General features: G+C 34.8%; 1 long non-coding RNA gene across 2 annotated transcripts in view; it reads left to right on the top strand.

Moving 5' to 3' along the window:
* The window catches only part of LOC143679358 (uncharacterized), a 196,254-nt gene that overhangs the window by 91,051 nt on the left and 77,369 nt on the right, over nucleotides 1-27,834 (top strand). Inside the window, exons 6-7 of one of the 2 annotated variants that reach the window (XR_013173684.1) lie at nucleotides 2,361-2,478; nucleotides 4,256-4,500. This is a non-coding gene — a long non-coding RNA (uncharacterized LOC143679358). Of the gene's footprint in view, nucleotides 1-2,360; nucleotides 2,479-4,255; nucleotides 4,501-27,834 lie in introns of those variants that run through there. The other variant, XR_013173683.1, reaches the window with a different exon arrangement.

Below are 27,834 nucleotides of genomic sequence, written 5' to 3'. Positions count from 1 at the left end.
CTTGATGCTTGCTGATAATGGCCTGCTGAGAGGGCTCTAAGTCTCCACACTGACTCTCCCTTGCCTTGTTGTCTACCTATATTATGGAACAAATTAAAGCAGGTTGGATTTGGGAAACCATTTTTTATCTTTCCTGGGAAAAAAACGAGTGTATCACACTTGTTTTGATATGTTGTGATACAATAGTAGTTAAATTTTACTCATGCTAACAAATTTCCTTTTCAATTTTGATACATATTATACACTTGCATGTCCTAAATGATTTTTGGCTTTATTCCTATTTTAATCAATTGGATGACCATTTAAATTTACCATAGAATTGATTATTTTTACTGACTTTTCAAATTCTGATCTAGGGATTTTCTTCTATAACTAGAATATTATCAATGTCATTAATTCTCCCAAGTACAGTGATTGAAGGAAATCATCATCTTTTCTGCTTCCTCTAGCAATTTTCATTCCTTGAATGCTAGCTGTTGTGTTAGTTGACTTTTTTCTCTTTCTTGGAGGTGGTTGCCAGCTATGCTTTTTTTCTTTTTTGTCTGCTTATAATAGCCTTTGCCCAGAAAGCTTGGCAGGGGTCGCGACAGCTTTCTTCTGGTCTTCTGTCCAGGAAATTGTCAGAAAGAGGTGAAGGTGGAGGTCAGGCAGTGGGCACAGTACTTTAGAGGCAAATCTTCTAGTTATAGATGTCCATTTCTTCCTGGATGTAACCAGCTACCTAGGGCTTTGCCCTGTCTCTAACACAAATTCCTAAAAACTGTGCTTCTGCCTGGAGACATATGCTTCCATGGCTATTGCCTGACACAAGTTAAGAAGAAGCAATACACAGGGGAAGTTTCTGGCTGCCTCTGTGAGAATAACCAAACTTATGACCCTTTTGGCCGTCACTGTGCCCTTCTTGCCTTATTTGATGTTTTTCTCTGAGACCCCCTAATCGCAGCAATATGCTTTGGAACATGTTTTAAACCGTGGATTCTTTCTCCAAACTAATTTAGTTTATTTTCTATTTTGTTGTATTCCGCACAAATTTATAAGACACTAAGTTTTCACTTTTTTATTTTTCAGTGGAATTATGTATTTTGGAATTTGATGTTGTGTAGGCAAGCTTTAAAATGTGCCCACTTATTTTTTGAACTAGAACTGGAAAGTTTCTCTCAAGAAAAGGACAAGGAGATATGTGATGCTAGGAAGGACAAAGTGTTACATCATAGGGAAATATCCCTTAGATAATATGCACAACTTGAGCTTGCCTTTAATAAAGTACCATTGAGGGGATTTGTGGTAATTGCTATCACCACCTGCAATAAGCAGAGTTTTGTATACATGTATATACAATATACATACATATGTCAGCCATTCTTGTGCCTATACCAATGCTCATTCTAGTGCAATTTAGCAATAATTTATTTTCTCAAAAACATATATTTTAAAAAGTGGAATATATAAGAAGGAAGGTATTTGTGTTCATTTCCAGCCACTATTATATAAGTTTGGGGGATTACATTGGATAAAACAAAACTGAGTTCTTTACTTAAAGAAGTTACTCCAAAAATCTACTAATAGAAGGAAACACCCTAAATTATAGAGTCAAGTCTCAACTAGTATACAGTGATAAAATATACTAGCATGCAGTGATGAAAAGCAAAAATTAGGCTCCTCACCTATCTCAAGCACTACATATTATATTAGCTGTGGTACGGTGAATTATGTATCACAATTACACATGCTCTTAATCTTAATTCACGTTTTTGTGGGTGTGAAACCATTGTAAATAATGTCTTTGAATATGTTAAGATGAGTCTGAGTGTGGACTCATTTATGAGTAGGATCTTAGAAGTTCCTTCAGGTGTGGCCAACTGAGTAAGAAGAGGTCTTTCTCTTATTGCGTGAGGCCTTATAATGTGAAGAACATGGAAGTCAGAGAAAGGCCACAGGAGAAGACTACAGGCATTGCCAGGTCTCAGGAAAACCGCAGAACCCCAAAGTTTACCAGCAAGCCATCAGAAGGTCAACAACCTGGGAGGAAACCAGCCTTCTAGTCTCTGAAATGGTGAAACAATAAAGACTGATTTTTTAAAGCCAGCCATTGCATGGTGTTTGAAATAGAAACCAGAAGAAACTAAAACTTTACTCTAAGGAAATAATTTCATAACATAATAGGCCACATGAGTTATATAATTCTACTGCCTGTTACCATTCTAATAACAGCAAAAACCGCAAAATAAGTCTGAGAAGCGTATGTATTTATGGAGGATTCACATAGAATACGTTATTTAAAAACATCTACCTTCTAAAATAAAGCAGATTTTAGAATACTAAATATCTCATGTTTTAGCCAATATTCGTAATGATCTTAGCATTCCAGATCCTTTATATTGATGCCTGATATCCCAGAGAAGGTAATAACTGCTGGTTGAAGAGGTCAAGTAAAGAAGTACATGAGGGGACAGTCAGATAGAAGAGGAAAGGTTCCAAGTAAGAGAGAGGGAAGGTAAGAAAGAAGAAGAAAAACTTATCGAGCGCATGTTGCATATTTTCATATAATTCATATAGCATGCTTGAATAACGGATACAGCTGTGATGAGTTTATCCTTCTGTCAATAATTCTAATTTAGCAAGCTACCTCTTAATGTTGATTACAGCTTTTGCTATATTAAGAGAAGGAATAGAGCCTTTTGAAAGATTCTAAAATGGAAGAAAATTTGTTTAAAAATGTGTCTAGAATTTGAACTGGTTGGCTTAAAAGGGATTAGAATTACCCATTAGGGAGAACATCTCCTTTGCTTCAGAAAAATGGTAATGGGTCTCCATAATTAACCCAGACATGGCTGTGAAAACAGAATATAGATGGAAGAAGTATACCTTATAAAATATGATTTCATGTACTTTGGAAAAGGCATCTGGTGTAATAAAAAGGAAATGGAAAGAAGCTAAAAAGAGAAAGGTCCCAGAAACATGACGAGGCTTAGTATCCATCCGGGATTTAGCCAGTGAAAGTCAACACTGCATGGTAAGATATATTGCATATCAAAATTTTATCTAATATTCAATTTATCTTGTTTCATATATTTTCCATTATTATTCTCCCTGGTACAAATTAGTAAATTCTTACCAATTATAGTAGTTTGGAGCTGTTACTGTACCCCAGAAAAGACCACATTCTTTTAATCCATTCTTATGGGTGCAGACATCCTGTAGGTGGAAACTTTTGGTTAGATTATTTCAATTGAGTGTCCCAGGCCATTCACGGTAAGTATTAATCCTTAACTGGAGTCATTTATGAGAAGATAAAAGAGAGGAAACCCCCTGGGAGAGCAGAGAGAGAGCCATTGAAACTAGAAGCTAGAAGAGAAGCACTAGCAGACATAGTCATGTGACTTCCCCTGTGACAGAGGAATCCAGTATGCCAGCAGCCTTTCCTCAGAGAAGGTATCTCCCTCTTGATGCCTCAATTTGGGCATTTTCATGGCCTTAGTACTGCACATTTGTAGACTGATAAATCCCCATTTAAAAAGCCAAACCTGTTTCTGGTAAATTGCTTTCTAGCAGCTTTGGCAAACTGAAACACAATCTTATTTTCTCTTCTTAAGTACACTTGAAAAGTTCATTTCCTAGCTTCCCTTGTACTTATGATGAGATTGTGTTTAGTTTGGTAAATCTGCTGGAATACAAAATACCAGAAATGGGTGGCTTTTAACAATGGGGATTTATTAATGTACAATATACAGTTGTTAGGCTGTGAAGCTATCCAACACAAGGCATCAACAAGACAATATCTGGATTCTGAAGACAGGCTGCTGGCATCTGGGAGAGTATATGGTTGGCATCTGTTGGTCCTTTGTTCTTGGGTCTTGTTGTTTTTAGCTTGTGGTTCAGTGGTTTTTGAACTATAGGCCCTTTCTCAGCTTCTTCAGGGCTTTACTCTGTGAGCTTCTCATAATTTCACTCTTAGCTTCTGTTTGCATTTTATCCTCTTATAAAGGACTCTAGAAAGAGGATAAAACCCACCCTGAATGAGGCCACTCACATCTCAATTGAAATAAACTGGTCAATAGATCCCACAAATAATATGTCTATACTCACAGGAATGGATTAAAAGAACATGGCCTTTTTTGGGGTATATCTAGCCTCAAACGCCATTGGATATATGTTAGGTATGGAGTGCAGACAGAGGTTATATATTGCCCCTTCTAATCTTGACTATAAAATGTTTTATATCATCCTCCATGATCTTCTTTTGCTTTGGGGGCAGCTGAATATAGAGGTTTCCCCGGATGACGTGAGGGATGATGTAGAGTGCTTCAGAGGACAATGGAGAAACAAGATACATAAAGCTTGGCTTTCAGAATTTCCTAGGCTGGGAGTCGCCCAGAAGACTCATCCAATTCATATCATTGTGAAGAAAACTGTGGCTTATTGTATAAAACTACTAAGATTTGGGGGTTGTCAAACAGAGTTAGTATCATAACTCTGCATCACAATATATTTGCCATTAAATTACTCAAATTACTCAAATCAGACTACTCAAATCGTAAGTAAAATGTGTTTTTCACAGCATCCTTATTTTAGTGGGTCTTTGGAGAATGGAAAAAAAAATTGATAGTCTTGGAATTCTATGCAGTGTATATTCAGGAGAGAAAAGAAAGGGCCGACTGATGCTGGGAGGGATAACGAAGAGGAAAAGAAAAAAATATCTATGTACTCGAATGACTCCAAAAAGGAGAAGACAAGTCCATTTTGTCCAACCGTATCATGAGAAGATAATCCTTGGAAAATGGTAGTGATTGGAGGTAGGGAAAGTTACCAGTTCCTAATTTTAAATGCAATGAGGACTGAAGCCATTTTATATGAGTTTTAAATCAAAATACGATTCAGTAAATCTGGAAGACACTGATTAAAATAATAGTTCATCTACAGTTTTGGAATTTTAATGTAAAGCAGAAATGTAAAGCAGAATCTTAATGTACCCCTCTCAGTGGGTAGAGGAAGGATTAAACTAGAACATATTCAATGACCATGGCCCAGAGTCAATGCTTAGTAATTATTTTTTTGTTTAATGCTCAGTAAATTTTTTGTACTGTTTCAATTTGCTAATGCTCCTGGAATGCAATATACCAGAAATGGGTTGACTTTTATAAAGGGGATTTATTAAGTTACAAGTATAATTCTAAGGCCATGAAAATGTGCAAATTAAGGCAATGACAAAAAGATGTCTTCACTCAAGAAAGATCAATCATGTCCAGGGATTCTCTGTCACATGGTGACATCTGCTGGCCTTTTGCCACTGGACCTTGTTGCTTTCAGCTCCTGGTTCCAATGACCTTCTCCCTCTAAGCTTCTGTCTGTCTTTGAGCATCTCCAAATATGTGTGTCTGGTTTCGTCTCCCTGCTCTCTGTGTTGGCTCTCTTAAGGACTCCAGTAAACTAATCAAGACCTGCCTTGAACAGATGTCACCATGTGCCTTTCCATGTGACAGAGAATCCCTGGACATGATTGGTCTTTCTTGGGTGAAGACATCTTTTTGTCAATGCCTTAATTTGGACATTTTCATGGCCTTAGAATTATAAACTTGTAACTTAAAAAATCCCCTTTATAAAAGTCAATCCATTTCTTGTATATTGCATTCCAGGAAACAGGTGTGAAAATAATCTAATCAAAAAGCCCCACCCATAATTGGGTGGACCACATCTCCACGGAAACAACATAATCAAAGATACTACCCACAATAAATCTGTACCCACAAGACTGGATAGAAGAGCATGGCTTTTCTGGAGCACACAATGGTTTCAAACCAGCACACATACCATTTAAATTTGCTTTTTCTTCTTTTTTCTTTCTTTGTGTTTACTCTCAATTATGAGCATGCTCTAAAACTAGAGAGCACCTTTATGACTTTAAGCTGAAAGTACTTGAGGGAACATAACTTTTTCCAGCCTCGTATTTAATAAGAATATTTTAAGTTCCTATGTAAAATTAGGAACTGTTATATACTAAGTATCTATTTCTAAATGCTTACATTGTTACAAGTATGGTTTACAAATTTTATATGCATGGGAGTTTGGTTTTAATTTCACTTTTTGGAAGTTAAGGGGACCTAGGATCAGAAGAGTTAAAAAACTTTCTTAAAAAACACACAGATTTTAGATGGCCAAACCAGTCCTCTCTGAATCCAAAGTTCAGTTTCATCCTATTTTACCATATTGCCTTCTTTTGATATGGTCAATGATAAAAAAAAAAAAAAAATCCTTGAAATACAAAGAAACTGTCATCCTCAAGTGGAAACAAAATTCTCCCAAAAGATGTAGCTAAGATTTTGAAGTCTTTAGGTATAATATTAAGGGATATCTGTACAACTTCAATTCTTGCTTTATGTTGTAAGTGGGAGAAACAAAACAAAATATGTGGGTTAGTTCATTCCCCTAGGGCAGCATTTTGCAAGGAGTTTTCCCTTCATTGGCATCTGACCTACATTGTTGATGTGTTATTGCACTGTTCGATGGTGTATGCTTGTCCTGAATTTATGGAAAGTATCATATCTAATAAGACCAGTGAATCTCATGAGTGTCACCTCATTACCCTACTATTTTTCTATGAATGGTATCTTTGATCAGAAAGAATATATTGTGAGATAGTATGGCAGAAAATAAAGCATTCAGTAAGTCTGCAGATGGTGTTGCTGACATAAGCAAAATAAGCTGGGAAGGAAAATTGTCATCTAGAAATGTTTCCTGTTTCAGAGACAAAAATATCACTGCCCACTACTCATTCACTTTGATGGAAAAAATTCATTACAATTGGTCTTCTAGTAAGTAACTGGTACATCCCCCAGAGTAAGATGCCTTGGTCTGGGGATTCAGTGGTGAATTATGTTGCCAAAAGAATGTGCATACTTCTTTCTTCTGCTTTCAGCAGTAGCAGCAAACATAGGCCATTTAGAGCTGGGAAGGAAATGTCTAGTTTGATGAGCGAACACGTAACTTCTTTCCTTGCCACCATAACTATGTTTTCATGACTTCATTGAGCAACCCATAGAGGGAGTGCAATAAACTCTGACTTATTTACCTGATTTGTGAGAAGCTTTTCATGCAGAGAAGAGAGGGCTGTCTCAATAGATGGAACACATTATTTTTTCTTAATTTGGGCTCACTCTGGAACATATTTTTTTTATACCTTAGACTTACTCTAGTAGGTTCGTCTAAAAACTCTCTCTTTTTTTGCCAAAGTGACAACCAGATGTCTTACAAAACTTATACCCTACTGGGAGTGTTTTTCTTCCCCACTGCTTTTCATGGCCATAGTTGAGCAGAGTCAGTGCTAAATCCACTTATAGCTATTGCTGGCATGATCCAGAGTTCTCTGTAAATTGAGCGCATTCTTTCACTCTTTAGTCATTTCATATTAAGTGTAGCTTGAAAAATATATTGCAATGCAGAGGCATAGATGTGATAAAGTGGATGGTATCATCTTATTCTACTCGTTTCTGCTTTCGGCACTTGATTGAGCCAAATACTGAGTATACCGTTTGCCCATGATGATGAATTCCTGGTAGGTATGCAAAACTATACTACTTAATCAATCAGAAAACATCCAATACACGACAAATCACTTAGGTGGCATATTCACATTGCATGTTTTGGCCAGATATTCAGATTTCAAAAGACCCAGTATTTAGGAGATTTTACAGAAAAGCATAGATATTTTCTGAAAGATGCTTAGCTTTCCCCCAAATCCTAGGAGTCTGCATTTTGATTAGCTTTTCAGTGCTTGCCACAGGCATCATCCAATAAATCAATCTGCCACAAAATTATTTTAGCACCATCAAACACCCAAGATTATGAGGGTCAAGAGGCAGAGTTGTTTGCACTGCAAACTGAAGTAGCTGGAGAACTTTTTCTAGGGTCATATCACATCTGTCAGCCTTATAGATTACTTAGTAAATTGGTTAAGGAAGTGCCCCATACCTGGCATAGATTGCCTTTGGAACATAAAAAGTCCTAACCAGGGTAATAGTCCTTTATTAGTGGTATGGGTTGCATAATACAACAACTTGTTTTATTTTAGTTTTCTTATTTTTAAATGTGTTCCAATATGCCACACTCCAATTGACTCACGCAGACCTCTTTGTTTTATGCCAGGATTGACTGGAAATAGATATCTATGTGGCTCTCCTGGATCCTATAATAAGGGTTCCTGATCAATAATGGAAAAAGAAAATACCCTCAGTTTACAGAATTATAAATCCATGTTTTTGTCCATTTCGCTCTGAGGAGGCTTTGCCTTACAGTCAGGATTTGCACCAGTCACTCAAACTAGTTATAAAAAGCAAAAATGAATTTCTGAACCTTACTCCAGGGAAATTAGGGCTTAAGGTAGAGGCATTTAGTTTCTCTAATGCAGGTATTCTTACTAATGATGTTGCTATGGACCTCTTTGGTAGTCATTGATTTGTTGTTTACATTCGAAATTGAATAAAATGTTAAATTTCAGTCAGATATTAGGAAAACAAAGATATATTTTCTCTCCAAGTTCAAAGATACCCTGAATTATAGACCATCAGTGAGAAATGATCCACTATCAGCATCCTGGAGAAATAGCTGCAAGGGTATGGCCACAGATGGCAGTAGAAAAGGGAATATATCTTTCCTAAATTTGTAGGTAGTTGTAGGAAATAGCATCTATTGGATGAATAGTTGCTATGGTCACCTGGTATTTTATGGCTTGGCATTAGGTTTTTGCCAGAATCTAGTGGTAAACAAGATCTATTCATAAATACTAACAGCAATAATGCACTTAACTGCTCAACAATAATACACTTAATTGCGTTGCACCATGCTCAAGTCCTGAAGCCTCCATGCCACTGTGATTTTCTTCAAGAAACTTGCTGCAAATTCTATAAAAATTCAAAACACCAGTGTCTCTGAGATAATAAGACAATTCATGTTCTAGTTTGCTAGCAGCTGGAATGCAATACATCAGAAATAGAACAGATTTTAAAAAGGAATTTAACAAATTGCAAGTTTACAGTTTTTAGGCTGTGTAAATGTCCAAATTAAAGCAAGTCTACAGAAATGTCCAATCTAAGGCATCCAGGAAAAGATACCTTGGTTCAAGAAAGCCAGTGAAGTTCAGGGTTTCTCTCTCAGCTGGAAGGGCACGTGGTGAAGTCCGCTAGCTTCCTCTTCTGACTTTTACTGTTTCATGAAGCTCCTCCAGGAAGTTCTCCTTCTTCATCTACAAAAGTCACTGGTTAGCGGACTCGGCTTTTCGTGGCTATGTAGTTCTGAAGCTTTCTCCAAAATGCTTCTTCTTTTAAACGATTCCAGTAAAATCAATTAAGACACACTAGAATAGGTGGAGACATGTCTCCACCTAATCAAGTTTAAAGCCCATACTTGATTGAGTCACATCTCCATGGAGATAATCTAATTAAAGTTTCAACATACAGTACTGAATAGAGATTGGAAGAAACCACTGTCTTTACAAAATGGAATTAGGATTAAAGCATGGCTTTTCTAGGGTACATAAATCCTTTCAAACCAGCACACTTTATAATGCAGGTAGGATGAGTTAGAGAACCATCTTTTGCTCTGGGTCCCACTCAAATCTAGCAGATTTTTTTTGGTAAACAGACAACTGAATCAGATAAGAAATCCCAAATATACTATTCTCTGCTCAAATTTTGAAAGATTCCCCAAGTGTTGAACTTTCTCATGATACAATAATTTTATTTGATATCATTGGGATGTCTTGATAAATCATATATATTTTTATTCTCTAGCACATGTCAATCTACTGTTCTTGCCATATTTCTATTCTCTCTATTATTTAAGGGCTCTGGGTCTTTTAACCTAATTCAGGTCTTGAAATTGGCTAAATGTTTATTCATGTACCCTTCTTCCTTCAACTCTGTCCTATAATTTATTCATTTACAGAATTTGAGATTTGTGCTTTGGTTATACAAATCAGTAAAGTCAGAGATCTCTGCACATCACATTTGTTTATCTCAAATTACTGCCTTTTCACGATTTTTATTATAATAACAATACATTCTTTGCTCCTGGCCATGAAATGCAGTCACTGTTTATACAGCAGCTGGCTCTGTCCATTCACTCTGGGATCACTTTGATTTTAAATGCTAATATCAACATTGCCATATTAGAACGAGAAATTAGTAAAATGTTTGCTTGGTTAGTGGACTGATTAGTTTGGCCTTAAGATTCTGTTGTCTGGTTAGTTGAGTGATTAGTTTGACTTTAAGATTCTGGCACTTCTCTTAGCAAGAAAAAGGATTGACTTCTGGTGCCTGGTAGAAGACTGTGCTGGTTTGAAAGGATTATGCACCTAGAAAAACCATGTTTTAATCCTGATCCTTCTGGTGGAGGCAGCAGTTTCTGGAGAGAAACTTAGCAGACATCGCCGTTGTTCACCACATGCCTTTCCAGTTGAGCGAGAAACCCTGAACATCATCGGCCTTTCTGGAGTGAAGGTCACCTCTTGGCTCCTTAATTTGGACATTTTTATAGACTTGCTTTAATTGGGACATTTTCTCAGCCTTAGAACTGTAAACTAGTAACGTATTAAATTCCCCTTTTAAAAGCCATTCCATTTCTAGTTTGTGCGTTCTGGCAGCTAGCAAACTAGAACAGATTTTGGTACCAGAGAAGTGGGGTGCTGCTGCAGTTTGCAAATACCAAACATGTGGGAAAGGACTTTTAAATGGATAAGGGGAAGATTCTTGGAGACTTGTGAGGAGCTTTATAGAGAAGGCCTAGAATGATTCAAAAAGATTGTTGGTAGAAACATGCACTCTAAAGATACCTCTGACAAGGCACTAGAAAGAAATGAGGCATGTGTTATTGCATGCTTGAAGGAAGATGATGCTTGTTTTAAAATGGCAGATTTTCTGGCAAAATTGACTAGTGGTTTTGGCAGGAAGGCAGAATTCAAAAGCCACGAACTTAAATATTTAGCAAAAGAGATTTCCATGTTAAATATGGAAAGTGCAGTCTGGTTTCTCCTTGCAGCTTGTAGTGAAATATGACAGGTAAAAGATAAGCTGAGAACTGAACTCTTGGGTACAAAGGAACTAGAAAATTCTGGGCTTCCAGGAAGGGAGTCCCCAGAGAATGGTGCCCCATGTGAGGATTTGGCCAAATGTGGAACCAGTCAGCTATTCCAGAGAAAGCCAGGACTGGAGATGAAGTTATCCAGGAAGGAGTTTTGAAATCTCCTGTTTGATAGACATGATCCGAGCTTATTACATAGAAAGTCAACAAGAGTATTATGGGATCTGTATAAGCAGAACCATTGCCAGTCTGAGCTGAGAGGGATAGAAAAGGGACCCACTGGAGGAAAAATAACTTCACAGGCAGAATTATGGAAGTGAAAGTCTAAAGTCAAGAAACCTTGGGCCAGGAGAATAAACTCACCCAAGCAAATGGAGAGGGTGAGTTGGCCCAGAGATAGAGGATAAGTCTTCCACCTCCTTGCAGTGGAATAGTTGTACCACTTCCGACCTTGGAGAGGGTGGAGCACATTCCTTGGGATTAGGGAGAGCCTGACTGCCACCACATGGAAGGGGGTGCATGTGCCCCAGAGAAGCAGAGAGCCTGGGTGCAGCCCCTATGCTTGTTGAGTGTGGAGCTGAGAAAAAGATGGTCTCCCCGATGTCCCAAGGTTGCATTCGGAGAGAGGTGGGCCACTGTGTAGGCCATTGGAAAGAATGGAATTGCTACTTTCTGAAGCCCCAAAGATAAATGACACTCAAACTTTGAAATCTAATGGAGTTTGCCCTGCAGGTTTTTGAAAATGCTGGATTCTGGTTCCCCTTTGCTCCTTCCAATTTCTCCCTATAGAAATGGGAATATGTATCTTGTAACTATCTCTCCTTTGTATATTGGCAGCAGATAAATTGTTCTGAGTTTCACAGGTCTAGAGGAGAATTTTGCCTAGGACAGAAAACTTAGGACAGACCATGCCTGTAACTGACTTTGATGAGACTTCGTCCTGGTTTTAACCTTATATTGTATTTGTATTATTACTGAAATGGCTTAAGAATTTCTGATATTGTGATGGAATGAATGTATTTTGTATATGCGAAAAGCATGCCATATTTTACGGTCCAGAGGGTAGAATGTGCTGGTTTGAAAGGATTATGTGCCTGAGAAAAGCTATGTTTTAATCCTGATCCATCTGGTGGAGGTAGCAGTTTCTTTTAATCCCTGTTCAGTACTATGGGTTAGAAAATTGATTAGGTATGTCCATGGAGATGTGACTCACCCAATTGTGGGTATTGTCTTTTCATTGGAGGGAGATGTGACTCACCCTTTCCAGGTGGGTCTTATTTAGTTTACTGGAATCTTTTAAAAGAGGAAGCATTTTGGAGAGAGTCCCTTTTACAGCCAGGAAAACCATGAGAACCCACAAAGCCAGAGACCTTTGGAAAACACCCCTGGGGAGCTTCATGAAACAAGAAGCTTGCAGAGAAAGCTAGCAGATGTTGCCTTGTTTGCCATGTGCCTTTCCAGTTGAGAGAGAAACCCTAAATGTCATCAGCCTTCTTGAATCAAGGTATCTTTCCCTGGATGCTTTAGCTTGGACATTTCTATAGACTTGCTTTAATTGGGACATTTTCATGGCCTTAGAACTGTAAATTTGCAACTTAATAAATTCTCCCCTTTTAAAAGCTGCTCCATTTCTGGTATATTGCCTTCCTGCAGCTAGTATACTAGAACAAAGACATAGCAAGAGTGATCATCATATTCTCAAAAGATTTTAAACGTCTCAATTAGATTTTAACAAATATTTACTAGTCTTACATTGTTATTCTATCATGGACTTGAATTTTAGTTTCTTTTCGACTTAGTCACTAATCTCTTTGAATCATGGTTAATTTCTATATGCAAATGATACAAGGTAATTTCACCCACCTTGATCTCTTCTAGATCTAATATTATATTATTTTCAGTGAAATATTTCCCAGATCCTTAAGAAACAAATTCTTCTGGGAATGCTGTGGTATTGAGTACCACTTAGCACTAGGTATGTGAAAATGGTGTTGCTATTTAGCTTAAACAAACAGGGCAGACTCAGAGGAGACCACTTCAGAAAGATGAGAAGATGATAGGGTTCCATCTACCTCCACTCAATTCCACTGTTTCCATATGGCACCTAGATTTCCACTTAAAAGACCTAGAAAGACTGTGACTTCAATCACCTTTGCAATTTCAAAAGTTCTGGTGTTTTTTGTTTTCTGCATTCTTAGACTTGTAGCTATAATCAGCCATGCAGAGATCTTGAATTTTATCTCATGCTTTAAGGCAAGACTTTCAAGATGTTAACTTCCCTCTTGTTTTATGTAATCCATTGCCAAGCTGAGCAACACATATACATTCCATGGAATGCATTCACTTGTTCATTTATTTATTCAGTAAATATATTGAATATTCTGGGCATAGTTCTAAGAGTAATGAAAAATATTCAGCTAAAGTCTTAATAGAGTAAACGTTGCAAAACTGCTTTTCTCACCCTTTTTGAATGGGGCTATGTCAAAAGTATATGTTTACTGGTATTTCAGCTTTAGTGGGCATATAATCTCTAATGAACACACTGATTCATTTACTGTTTAACCATGAGTGCCATGTTCTTCTATCATCTCATTTTGACTTATTGAAAGAAGTTTCATTTCCACAGTACATTGTCCCAATAGTAAAAACTAAAATGTTCACATTTTCTTTAGAAGTTGTTACCAGTTATCTCCTTTCTGATAGCAATTTAATCTTCCTTCCTTAATTCAGTTAATGGCTTCTCTTAAATGCCTATTATGCACTAAGATTTCTTCTTAGCTCTTTCTTAGAATACAAAAAGAAACAGAGAGTCAACATACTCAATCACATGAAGATTATCACATGAAATTATAATTACAATGAAATCAAGGTGTAAATGAATGGATTTTGGTGGATTGCCACCTGTGATTGGTGGTCAAGGATATCCTCTAAGATAAGAAGGCACTTAATCAGGAACAAAATGTTAACAAAGGGTTAACCATCTAAAAAAATACTGGGTATATTATTCCACATTTCCACAGATCCAAGTTCAAATGCCTTAACATCAAGTACTAGTTTGTCCTTTCAGTGCAATTGAACAAAGTCCACATGGGACGGACCACAGAGAGTGCAATAATAGAGTAAGATGAGGTTAGAGAGCTAGGTAGGCTAGCTTATGTGGGGATTTGATCTTTGAACTGTATTCTAAATTCAGTGGAATGCTTTGGATTATTTTATGTGAGGGTGTGCTATGATGTGATTTACAAATATATTTTAATTAAACTTTTTGAGATAATTTTAGAGTTACATGAATATTTAAGAAATAATTCAGAGATCCCATTTACCCGTTACCAAGTTTTATCCAATGGTTATATCTTGCAAAACCTTAGTAGTGTGCTACAACTGGAATATTGACTTTGATAGAATCAAGATGTGGAATATTTCCATTCTATAAGGATCTCTTAACATTCTTTTATTGCCCTACCCACTTCCCACCCATCCTGATCCTCCCCTTCCCCATCATAATCCCTGAAAAACACCAATCTATTCTCTTTTTGTTCATTTTTTTTTTTAATTTCAAGAATGTTCTATGAATGCAAACTTTTGGGATTGGCATTTTTGTGTGTCATCTGGGAAAAATAGGGACAGTTTTATTTTTTACTTTTTTGATTTATCTTTTATTTCTGTTTCTAGCCTTACTTTACTGGCTAGAACTTGTAGCATTATATGGAAAAGAGTGGTGAGAGAGGATATCTTTGGCTGACTCCAAATATTAGGGGGGAAATACTCAATCCTTCATCATTAGCTTTGTTAGTGATGTTTTTATAGAAGTTCTTATTCAATTTGAGGACGTTTCCTTTTATTCCTATTTCTTTTCAAATTGTTAACATGAATGGATGTTAATTTTTGTCAAATCCTTTTGAAAAATGATTAATATCATGATGTGATTTTTATCCTTATCCTGTTAATATGGTAAATCACACTTATTGATTTTTGAATATCAAGCCATCCTTGCATCCTTAGAATAAACCCAACTGAATAATGTCATATTTTAAAAATATATTGCTAAATTCAGTTTGCTTATATTTTCAAAGAATCTGGTTATCTATATTCATTAGGGATATTCTGTAGTTTTCATTTTCTGTACTGTATTTATCTGAGTTTAAATTAGGGTAAGGCTGGCTTCATAAAATGAACCTGGAAGTGTTCCCTAATCTTCTGTTTTGTGTGTGTGTGTTTAGAATTTGTGTTAATTCTTCCATTAACTGTTGAGAAAATTCTCCAGTAAAACCATATTACCTAGACATATATTTTTTTAAGTTTTTAATTACAAATTCAATTTTCAGAAGTATCATAAGTCTATTCAAATTATCTACTTTATATGGATGTACTGTGGTAGTTTGCCTTTCTTGCAAAGTTGGTCCATTGTACCTGTTATCAAATTTATGTGTGTAGATTTGTTTGTAATATTCCTTATTATCCCGTAGGGTCTGTAGTTATAGCCCCTTTTAATTCCTGACATTGGTAATAGGTGTTGACTCTACTTTTTACTTTGTCAGTCTTATAAGAGATTCGTCAATTTTACTATTTTTTCCCAAAGAACAAGATTTTTATTTCATTGGTTTTCTACCGTTTTTTTGTTTTCCATCTCACAAACTTTTGTTGTTTTTTTCAACTTGATCGATTTCTGCTATTATTTTTATTATTTTTTCCTTTCTGCTTGCCTTTTGTTTACTTTGTTCTTTTTTTCCACTAGATCCTTAAGGTAGGAGCTTAGATGATTTGAGATTTTCTTCTTCTCCAAAGTTTGCATTTAGTCCTATATATTTCTGTCACATAACTGCTTTAGCTGTGCCCCATAAATTCTGATGTTACATTTTTATTTTCATTCAACTCAAAGTAGATTTTTTTAGTAATTTAAATTAAAATTTTTAATTTCAAATTTTTAAATTTCCATCACTGTATTAATATTCTTTTTGTGTTCATCTTTCATTTTCATTATATCCTTTAGTTCTTTTTTTATGTTTATACAGTGGACCATTGGCAGCTCCAGGTGTTCCCCATGTGCAGCAGTAGCTATGCACCTCACATTTCCTATAACTCAGTGTTCAAGAGAATAAAGGTCTCTTCCAGATGCTCCTGCACAAGCCATTGGATTCATTCTTTCTCATTGGTTTTAAAGTTGATCACATTCTTATTCCTGAACTGATTACAAGTGGGTGGTATATGCTAGTGAACTTAAAGACACTATAGGAAGTCTGGGTAGAGCCAACTCTACTTAAACACGTTACAAAAAATGTAGGAAGGGAGATGTATTAAAGGAAATTCAGATACTGTTAGTTTGAAAATCAGGGAATGGATGCTGGGGATTAACTCATTTTCTGAGGATTTGGCATGATGAAATTTGGACAGAAACTTGGAAAAAAAGAAAGGGAAAGAGCAGCTTCACTTCTATAAATTTATAAAAGTGAAGCTACTCTTTTTTTTCTTTTCTTTCTCTCTCTCTCCTTCTGTCTTTCTTCTTTCTTTCTTTCTTTCTTTCTTTCTTTCTTTCTTTCTTTCTTTCTTTCTTTCTTTCTTTTTCTTTCTTTCTTTGTCTTTCCTCTCTCTCCCTCCTTCCCTCCCCTTTCTTCCTTCCTTTTTCCCTTTCCTTTCATTTCCTTTTCTTCCCTCCCTCACTTCCTTCTTTCCTTTCTTTTCTTTACCAGAGTTTCTGTATAAGTTGCCAAAAGAATTTTAAAATATTTTCTATTTGTTGACTTTCTCAAGTCTAGCACAGTTTATTTTGCCAACAGTAAGTGACACATGTCAGAGCACATGACTGCTAAATCATACTTCACATATGATGTTCATAAAATACAGAGAGAGTGCACATTCAGTTGTCTGTAATTTTGTCAGGACAGATGCCTAATGCATCAGTTAGAAACTGTACCACATCTTTCTGACAATCCCAAAGGGTATTAGAGAAATAATGAGGTTTTACCAGTTCATGAATGCCTTAGAATATTAAAAGGTTTTAAAAATACTATATTAGACCATTCTTCTCATATGATATTTTCATCTTTGACTCATGGATTAGTTAGAAGTGTGTGTGTGTGTGTGTGAGTTTTGGAGATTTTTCTGCCATCTTTTGGTTGTTTCTATTTTAATTTCATTATGGTTAGAGAACACATTTTGTCAGATTTCACTTCTTTAAAATTGAATGAGCTTTATTTTATATCCCAGGATTGGTCTATCGCAATATATTTTATGTAGGTTCGTGAGAAGAAAGTGCATTCTATTGTTGCATGGAAATTTGATGTGTTGATTAGTTTCTATTGGCTGATGTTGAGTTTTTCTATGTCCTTGGTGATTTTCTGTTTGATTGTTCTATAAATTGTTGAGAGAGATGTATTAAACACTCTAGCTTTAATTGTAGAGTTGTCTATTTCTCCTTTCAGTGCTCTGTTTTTTTTGTTTCACATATTTTGCAGCTCCATTCGGTGCATACACAGTTAGGATTGCGATAATGCTCTTGTGCATCGGCCATTTTATTTTTATATAATGTCCCTCCTTTTCTCTGACAATTTTATTTGCTCTTAAGTCTATTTTAGATGATATTAATAGGGGAATTCCTGCTGTCTTTTGATTCATATTTACATGATTCATCCTTTTACTTTCAACCTAACTATACTGTTACATTTGAAATTATATTTTGTAGCTGGCATATGGTTTAGTTGTGTCAGTTCACTCTGGTAATCATTTTCTCTTAGTGGGTGTATTCAGACCCTTTACATTTAAGGTAATTGCTGATATGTTAGATTAAGTCTTGCATTTAATTTTTGTTTCCTGTTTGTTCTTGGTTTCTTTGTTTTCTTTTTCTTTCTGTAGGTTAAGATTATAATATCCATTTTGAGCTATCTTTATATAGTTTCAAATATATCTTTTTGTATTGCTTTTTATAGCTATTATCTACCTGCTTGCATTTGCTAACATATTGTATATACATAATTTATCACCAACTACTGATATGGTCAACTTACCACTTTGAGTGAAGTATGGAAATCTTACCTTCCTTTATGCCCTTTGTCTTCCTATTTTGTAATATAATAGTCTTAAATATTTCCTTTGTTTACATTCAGAAATGCATCAGACTAGTCTATTAGTTTTTATTTCAACTGTCAAACAGAATTTAGTATAGTCAAGAAGAGAAGAAAAATCTGTTGTTTTTACTCATATTTTTACTTTCTCTATTCTTTCTTCTTTCCTTATGTTCCAAGATTCTGTCTTTGTTTCATATCCTTTCTGTTTAGATAATTTCTTTTGATCATTACTTCAAGTTAGTTCTGCAATTGACAATTTTTTTTTTCAGTTTCCCTCATCTGTGAATGTCTTGATTTCCCCTTCATTCCTGAAAGGTGTTTTTGCTATATGTAGAGTTCTTGATTGATAGTTATATCTTAATTTCAGCACTTCAAAATATTTTGCCGTCTCCTTCTAGTCTCTAGGATTTCTGATGAGAAATGCACTGTCATTCCTATTATTTTTTCCACTACAGGTGTCATTTTTTTCCTCACAGCTTTCAAGATTTTTGCATTAGTTTTCAGAAGTTTGATGATTATGTCTTGATGTGTATTTCTTTGAGATCATCTTGTATGGGGCTTACTCACTTTCTTAAATCTGCAGGTTTGTGTCTTTTGCCAAATTTGGGAATATTTGTGCATACTTTGTGTACTTTTCATCTCTGCTGTTATTATTCTCTTTCAATAAAATTCAAAACACATTGCAACATTCAGTTGCAGAACAGACCTTGGCCCTATTTATATTTTATTTGACATAACTCTACAGAATTAAATGCATTATGATACGTGTTTTAACTAGATTGAGCAATAATGAGAAATAAGAAGAGAGTGGACTCAGGATAGGATCATGGAATTTTTAAACTAGAAGGATTGTAGATCCAACAAATACTTTATAGCTAGTGAAGAATTTTCACATATCTTACCATCTTTGACACTAATAGTAACTCTGTAAAATACTAGTGCATCCTTTTTTCTTTGTGATTTTATTTTTTAAAGTGAGAAAATTGATGCTTAGAGAATTTGAGCCTGGCCAAAGAGAAAGGAAGTTTTGGAAATGGAATTCCAATTTGGATGTGTTACGCTACAGCATGCTGTCCATGTTTTCTCACACATCTGCAAAATGAGAAAACTAGGCTCTAAGTGTTAGTTATTTTCCTAAGGGCAACCAGTTAACTAGCGAAGCAGATACAATTGAGATCATATAAGTATCATATAGTGACAGTGAGTCTGAGGGGAAAAGAGACAAAACACAAAACATAAAAATATATTCTGAAATTTAATATTTTTTATAAAAATGTTACCTGGTCATTATGAAATATCAAGTGATTATTTTACCCATTTTAAAAATTGTGTGGTTTATTTCCATATTGTTTAGCTTTAAGAATTCATCATATATTTTTGATACAAATTCTTTATCAGATATATGTTTTGCAAATATTTCCTCCCATTCTGTTACTTGTTTCTTCATTCTTTTAACAATGCTTTTTGCAGAGCAGCAAATTTTAATTCTGATGAAATCCAAACTATCAGTTTTTCTTTCACGGGTGGAGCTATTTGTATCTAAAAAGTCAATGCCAAACCAAAATCATGTAGATTTTCTCTTATGTTGTGTTCTAAATTTTATAGTTTTGCATTTGCATTTTCCATTTAGGCCTAACTTCTGTTTTGAGTTAAATTTTATGTAAGGTGAATGGTCTGCATTTTGATTTTTTTTTTGGATTGTGAATGTCCAGTTGTTCCAGCACCATTTGTTGAAAAGATTACCTTTTCTGTATGAATTACCTTTGCTCCTTTTTAAAAGATCAGTTAACTATATTTGAGTGAGTCTATTTCTAGGTCCTCTGTTCTCTTCCTTTGATCTGTTATTTCACCAATACCACACAGTCTTGATTGCTTTAGCTTTATAGTAAATCTCTACATGGGGTAGTGTCAGTGCTTTGATTTTTTTCTTCTTCCGTGTTGGGTTGGCTATTCACAGTCATTTGCCTTTCCATATATACTTAATAAAGAGTGATGATATTCATAAAATAACTTGCTAAGATTCTGATTTGGATTGAGTTGAATCCATAGATAAAATTTTGAAAACTTATTGTTTAATTAAATTGAATCTTCCCATCAATAAACATGGAATATCTTCCCATTTATTTAGATCTTATTTGATTTCTTTGATCAGAGTTTTGTAGTATTTCTCATAGATGCTGTACATATTTTGCTATATATATTCAAAATATATCATTTTTTTGGTGCTAATGTAATTGGTGTTGCATTTTTTATTTCAGATTCCAAATTTATTTTTTTTCATTTTAGATTCTATTTACTTTTTACTTTTAACTTTGTATTCTGCAACTTATTATTCCTAAAAGTTTTTGTTCTTTTACATAGGATTTTCTACATGGACAATTTTATCATCTGTGAACAATGACAGTTTTATTTCTTTTTCCCATCTATGTACCTTTTGTTTCCTTCTTTCATCTTGTTGCATTAGCTGGAACTTCTTATAAGAAGATGAACAGTAGTGGTGAGAGGGAACATTCTTATTTTCTTCTGATCTTAGGGGAAAATATCTAATTGCTCATCATTAGGCATGATTTGGTTACATATATTTTTGGTAGATATACTTTATCAACTTGAGACAGTTCTTCTCTATTCCTATTCCTAATTTTCTGATTTTTTTTTGTTTTGTTTTGTTTTGCTTTTTTGTTTTTTGTTCTTCTCCCAGGTGACATTTCTTGCATTTTGGGGTACTTCTCAAGTATCCAGTCTAGGGTAAATTAGGCAAGAAGTAAACCCTAGTACTAACCACTGTATTGTTCCATGGGTACCAAGTTCCCTAGTTAGTCTGCTTTCCTCTCTCTGCTTTTTATATTTATGTTATATATATAATAAATATAGGTATGATTATGTTTACTAAATTTTCTTTGAAGCTTGCATTGTTTATCTTTTTTATCTTTTAAAATATCTAGCTGACATTAGACAAACCAATTAGGAATTTTGTAGTTGATATATAATGAACTCATATAAAAAGGGATACTATTCTAAACCTATTGTTTACTAGCTCATTTAAACTTCCCAGATAAAGAAACCGAGGCACAAATAAGTTACCCTACTAGCTCAATGTTACACAACTATTAAGTGTCAGAAGCAAGATATAAAACTGGAGAATCTGGCTATGGAGCCCTTCTAATTACTTCTCCATATTGTCCATTTTAGCAGGACAGATTTTTATTGGCCTAGTACTGGTAGGGTGCCCCAACAGGGACTTCTCACTGTTGCATGGAAAGTAGCATCTGTTACAGGAAGAAAAGTAGGAAGAGTTGCTCAGAAACCAAACACAAGAAAATATATCAAGGATTCATTTTTCATCGATGCCACAATTGGAGCATTCTCAATCTATGATTCAGTATAGGCTAATATCTCAGGCATTCCTTGAAAGCACATTTTCGCCTCTAATTTACTAACTTTTAATTTCATTTTCAATTTATCAGCACATTAACTTTTAAAAATTATTTGTTATTAGAGATATTGTAGGCTTACAGAAAACTCATTTAGAAAATAAAAAGTTCTTAAATATCCACCTTCACATACACAGCTATCCTTATTATTAGTATTATGCATTCATGTGGAAATTTTGTTACAATTGATGAAACCATATTATCGTAATCCTACTATTAACTATAGCGCATAGTTTACATTAGTGTTCACTGATTCTGAGTGGAGCCAACACCCTAGAGCATCTTATGCTACAATCTGGGTTGAGTGGATGCTTCAACTGCTAGCATAATGCTTTAAGATCCCATCCATGTGAGTCTCATAGCACTAAAATGTTTTAGATTAGAAGTGACTGTATTTTTCTTATACAATAATGAATACTATTTTTAAAAAGATTTTTGGCTCAATTTTGAAAGCCGAAGGGAAGCAGAAAGAACATTTGAGCATTTAGAGAAGAATTTTTAAATTTCACCAATTATGACATTTAGCTGCCACTATTCCATTATTTCTTAGGTATCACATAGTATTACTTTTCTTTTTTCCTTTTTGCATGGGCAGGCACCAGGAATCGAACCCGGGTCTTCAGCATGGCCGGCAAGAACTCTACCTGAGCCACCGTGGTTCACCCCACATAGTATTACTTTTAATAAAAGTAAAACACTTAATACCTTTTACAGATAATTAGTGTTGCTTTTCAAAATTTAATTATATAGGTTCTTTCTCATTCAAATTATTTTTTGCCTTTTAAAAAATAACTATGCTTAAATTAACATTAAAATTTTCTTAAATATTCAACAATAGTAACCACATGGGCTCTTAAATGAACACCTACTTTATCAGCATAATGTTGGGTTCTAAATCAAGGGAAATAAGTGATATTTCTTATTAACAATACTCCAATTATTTATTTTGTTATTACACACACGTTGTATATATGAAATAAAATAAATAAACTTGGGCAGTGTTATGTATAAAATATGTATTGAGTAAGTATTCTGTTTCTTAGATATATTATATAGATGATGGATAGATAGATGGCTGACAGATAGATGAAGCAAAATAAACAATTGAGATGGTGTTAGTTTCGATATGTATTCATGAAACAGAATAGAGAGGCTAAATCTTTTGTTTCTTTCATACACATATGTGTGTATGAGTGCATGTGTAGGTGTGTATGAGAAAACAACAGAGATAGTGTTAGCTTTCCTTACAAAGATTTTATCAATATATACAAACACACATACACACATATATCCAACAACATAGTACCTTTTTTCTCTTCTTTTGAGAATTGCATGCAACTTGGTATAAGGGAAAATGAGCTGGCTGCTTCAGAAACCTTTTAAATCACATGTCTTGAAGAAAACTTTTGCATCTTTCCTCACTCCTTTCTTTTTCTTTCTTTTTTATCTCAACACTGTACATATTCTTTATTTCTCCTGATGGGAACTTTTACGTGAAGCACAGTTAATAGGCCTTTGAATCAGTTAGATGTGCTTAACTGAAAATAGAAGAAAATCTAATGCTGTATGTGCTGGTGTGAAGCTATGATGTACCCCAGAAAAACCATGTTCCCTTAATCCTATTATATAAGGGCAGACCCATTGTTGGGTGGGACATCTTGATTAGGCTGTATCCATGGAGATATGACAAATCCAATTGTAGGTGGGATCTTTTGATTATGTTGCTTCCAAGGAGATGTGATTCCATTTATTGAAGTCCTCTCTGAAGAGAAAAAGGCAGAAAATAGAGAACTCAGGACCCACACAGAGAACGGAGAGATGGAACCAAGTGACAGATATTTGGAGATGCTAAACTAAGAGATGAAACCCAAATTTGCCCTGAGAAGCTAAATGAGAGCCCACAGGATGCTTTGAGAGAAAGTCACTGGAATTACAGCCATTTGAAAGCAGAAGCTGGGAGAGAAAGATAGCAGAGTCCACCAAGGGCCTTCCTACATGACAGAGAAACCTTAGATGCCATCAGTCTTTCTTCTCTGGATGTCTTAGTTTGGAAATTTTTATGGAAATAAGGCTGTATATTTTTAACTTAATAAATCCTCTTTGAAAAAGCTAATCCATTTCTGGTATACTTTATTCTGGCAGCTTTAGTAAACCAAAGCAGTGTCTTAGATCATCAAGGCATGTATTGCTTACCTCACAGGAAGGCTAGAGTAAGAGCTCCATTTGAACTCAGTAGCTGCAAAGTGTCATCAAGGACACAGATTTGTCTCAACTGCAACTCCCTGCTCTCTAGCTTTTCAGCTTTTCATGAATCTAGATCAGCTTATACTCGGTATAGATTTATTCCCTGCAATTGCTCACTGCTTTGCAGGAAAAAAAAATGAGGTTATATTAACAAGAAATCAGGGTGTGAAATGACTGTTGGTAGTCACTTTTAGTATCTGACACAGAGTTATCCTTTTCATTTATAATTTTCTGCTGTATTGACTAGTTAAATTTTGTTTTCCATATGAGAATTGAAACGAGAATTGAGTAATAATTCCATGTTTTTGTTAATGGAGATATGTGAACACTTGGATAATAAATGACTAAAACCGCATAACGTGTATTATAAACTTAAAATAAAAGCAGCTTTATATTTTATTTAATTTATTTTTTATAAAAAATAATTCCATGAAAACTTAATACTTGTCATTTGAAAAATTTCTTGACATGCAATGCCCTTATTTTCCTGAATGAGTTAGAAATGGCACAAAGTAAATAGAATAGATGTAGACACGTTCTCTGCTTCCAAAGAATTTATTGTTTAAATAAGTTAGGAAATATGAACACGAATATGTAAAAGTATAATTCATCTAAGAGATACTTGATGTAAGTTCTGAAGTTTTAAGAGGAGATAAAAATAGCTTATAAGCTTGTTGAGGTGTTAAATATGAGATGGGGCACATAAAATGCCTAGCACAGCACCTGCCCAATATTTGCAGGTAAATGATAGAGTTGTTATTATCATTATGAATACAGTTGTCATTGGTATTAATAAACTTCAATGCCATGGGATGAATGCAATCTAGAAAAAAATAAAGGTTTACTATGCATTAAGAAATTGTAAACTTATTAAATGTTACTTAAGTCACATTTATTAACCATTTACAAAAATTCACTTTAGCATTCCTTTCAAGTAAGCTGTCCTGTACATTTAACATACTAATAATCTGCAAAGCTGAAGGGCAACTGTGAGCAATTTGGGTAATAAAATTGTAAAAGAAGTGCGTAGATATTTAGTAATTGTGCTGAGGGATTAGGGCAATTATGGAAAAAAATTCAGGGGAAAAGTGCTATTGTAGAGAAATTTTTTACATTTATTATTCAGATGACTCATCTAAAATAGATAACTGCTCTGACTGATTATTGCTCAAGACTTTAATTTCTTTAAATGACTTAATCACAGAAAGCTTCATGTAGAAGTTTGGATTTCAGGTAATTATTGAAGGATAAAGAAAAGTTGTTTGGCTGTAGATCTCAGTTTGAAATTAGGAATAAATGAGAACAATAAAACATGCACCATGAAATTTCTCTCAAGGTTAATGATAATTCAGCTTTAAGAGCTATATATTCAGACATGGCTGGCTCCTTCCAAAACTAAAGTAAGTGAAATTCATCTTTGCTGAATCCAGTCATTGCTTATTTCCATTGTTTTTCCTTGCAGAAACCCTCATACCCTCTCCCTTATCCCCGTCCACTCTATCACCAGTGGCAGTTTTCTACCTTTGCCACTGTTAAGATCTGTGAATTAATCAGTGTGTTATCCAGTAGTATCTGCATTTAAAAACCTCATCTCCGACAATGGAATAAAAGTCTGTATTTTTTTTTCAAATACATTTTAAGGTAAGGAAGGAAGGTTGGTTTTTTTGTTTGTTTGTTTTGTGTTTTATTTTTAGGAAGAAAGAAGAAAATGGAGGCAACTTCCATGTCTTTGAAATTAAAACCTTTTAGGTAGGGTGACAATATGCCCTAGTTTGCCCAGAAGACTTCTAGTTTATATCCATAGCTGAGTCATAATTATTAATAGTATCCCATTTCACAGTTAACAATGCCACGGATTGGATCATAAATAATATAGCCAATGTAATAAGAAACATGCTTACTTACTTTATGCCTGAAAATCAATGTAACAATCAAACGTATTTGAAAACTATACCTTGCTCAAATATCTTACAATATTACCTATAATATATAATTTTAGAGCTAATGCCCTAATTAATATACAGTACATATTCCTTTTAGACATTTAGACATGCTTATAGGAGAGCATCCTTGTGCTAATTATTCTCATGTAGCAAACCTTCCTCAAGAATAACACTCCTCATTTCTCCCTCTCCAAATAAAAATGTATCAGCCATTTTGTTCTTGTTCTCCATTGGCCTATATACATTTTTATGCATGTAAATGTCATTTTATTTAAATTATAGATAAAAGGTGTACTTACTACAACAAAAATTCAATGCCCCAATTTCAGGATTTAACTAGAGCAAGTTGGGAAACTCTCTGGAGCAATTCCCTATAAGTGACAATTCAGAAAAACTGTCTCTATCCTTAACTCCACAATCTCAACATGAGTAGTCCAGGGTTGTCTCAAGAAAGGAATAGAGAGCATGGAACCTTGTGCAGGGTCTTTTCATTGCTTCAGCCCTGAAGTGACACTTGCCATTTCCACCCAGGATCCAACGTTCAGAACTAGTTACAGTTTTTGATCATAATACATTTTTTCCTACTTATTACCATGAAAGAAACCACTCAATCCCTCTCCATGGGAGACAGCCTAAGATTTCATCCCGTCATTGCAGCCAGCTCAAATACAAGAATCTCCAGTGATGCAGTCGTCTCTACGTCATGTCAGATGCGGCTTTAAGTTGTATGTGTCAATTCAGCAAGTCTTCAGTGGTGAAATAAGGACAGGATAATTGTAATGTGTACTTCTATTCATAAAGGAGAAGACTAGGAAACTCCACAGTCACTGATCCACAGAAATGATGAAATCCCACTGAGAAGCCATTATGAATGTCTCTGATCTAGGAATGAGGTGTGTTGTTTTACTAATTCCAAATTCTCCTGTCTAGAAGATCCCATCACCACTGCTCTCTGTTAATCCTGTCCCCAGTTTCTGAGAGGTTCTCTTCTATCATCTCTCTTGATAAAACTGTATTGGGCTTTTGGAAACATGCCCTTCTTGGGGCTATGCAGTTTTATAGGCCTGCCTCATATGGTCTACCTTTCTTGAGTTGATGGTGTTAACCTATTTAAAAATAGTAGATGCAGCAGAATAACGAGTAAAAATGTTTTCTGTAATGTAGAGAGTGTTATCAAGCCACTTGACCTATAGATCTAAAGCTGCATTTTCAAATGTGCCTATTAGTTGTAAAGTTCACATTCTGGTCCTTGTTTATTGGTCTACAGTGTCTTATTTTTCATGCATTTTCAATAAGTCACTATTATTTAATATAGTATGACCCTTATTAAAAAATGTAATTATTGATATATGTATTACATTTTGCAAGAAATAACATTTACAACAAGATTTACAGAAATGAACATATAAACTCCCTTAGTGACTTTTTTTGTTATGAACTTTGCTTATCTTATTCTAGTACTTCAGTTAATTTCTGATATACATTTTCCTTGAGTCCCCTTCTAAAGACCAATTACAGCATTATTGCCTAGATTAGCTAACAGTTAAGACATTCACCATTTAGAGTCTTATTATTGATGATGCAGAATGATCTTTGGTGAGACCTCTCAGCTAATTCCATGAGACTTGATAATTGTGACTCCTTTATCATCGTTCCCCCTTTTTCTGGTTAATAATGTGAATGAGAATTATGGTTTGTTTTTCTGCTTAAATTTCTTTCTCCCAATAAAGGTAAGCTTAATATCAAAGACTGAATTTTGAGGAGTTAACTATTTCACTCAATTAATTCTGCTGTTTAATATAATTTACCATGAATGTTTCAATAGCATTAAAAATATTTTCTATACTAAGGAAACCTCCAAGAACATTTTTGAAAATAAATTATGTCTCAATTCTCAGCCCAAATCTATAATCTATTTTAATCTTAACTAAGGATGTTTTGAGATACTCTTCTCTGGATTTTTCCTGCTAAATATTTCAAGAATCTCTCAGGTAAGATAAAAGTAACAGTTTTATAACTGTGTCTTCACAGCGATATACAGAAATTTTTGATAACATAATATTAGTAAGGACTTGCATTTGTTCA

This window comes from Tamandua tetradactyla, chromosome 4 (genome assembly GCF_023851605.1).
Source record: "Tamandua tetradactyla isolate mTamTet1 chromosome 4, mTamTet1.pri, whole genome shotgun sequence".
Classification (NCBI taxonomy): Eukaryota; Metazoa; Chordata; class Mammalia; order Pilosa; family Myrmecophagidae; genus Tamandua; species Tamandua tetradactyla.
The sequence above is the reverse complement of the archived record's forward strand: the minus strand, read 5'-3'. Positions and strand labels throughout refer to the sequence as shown.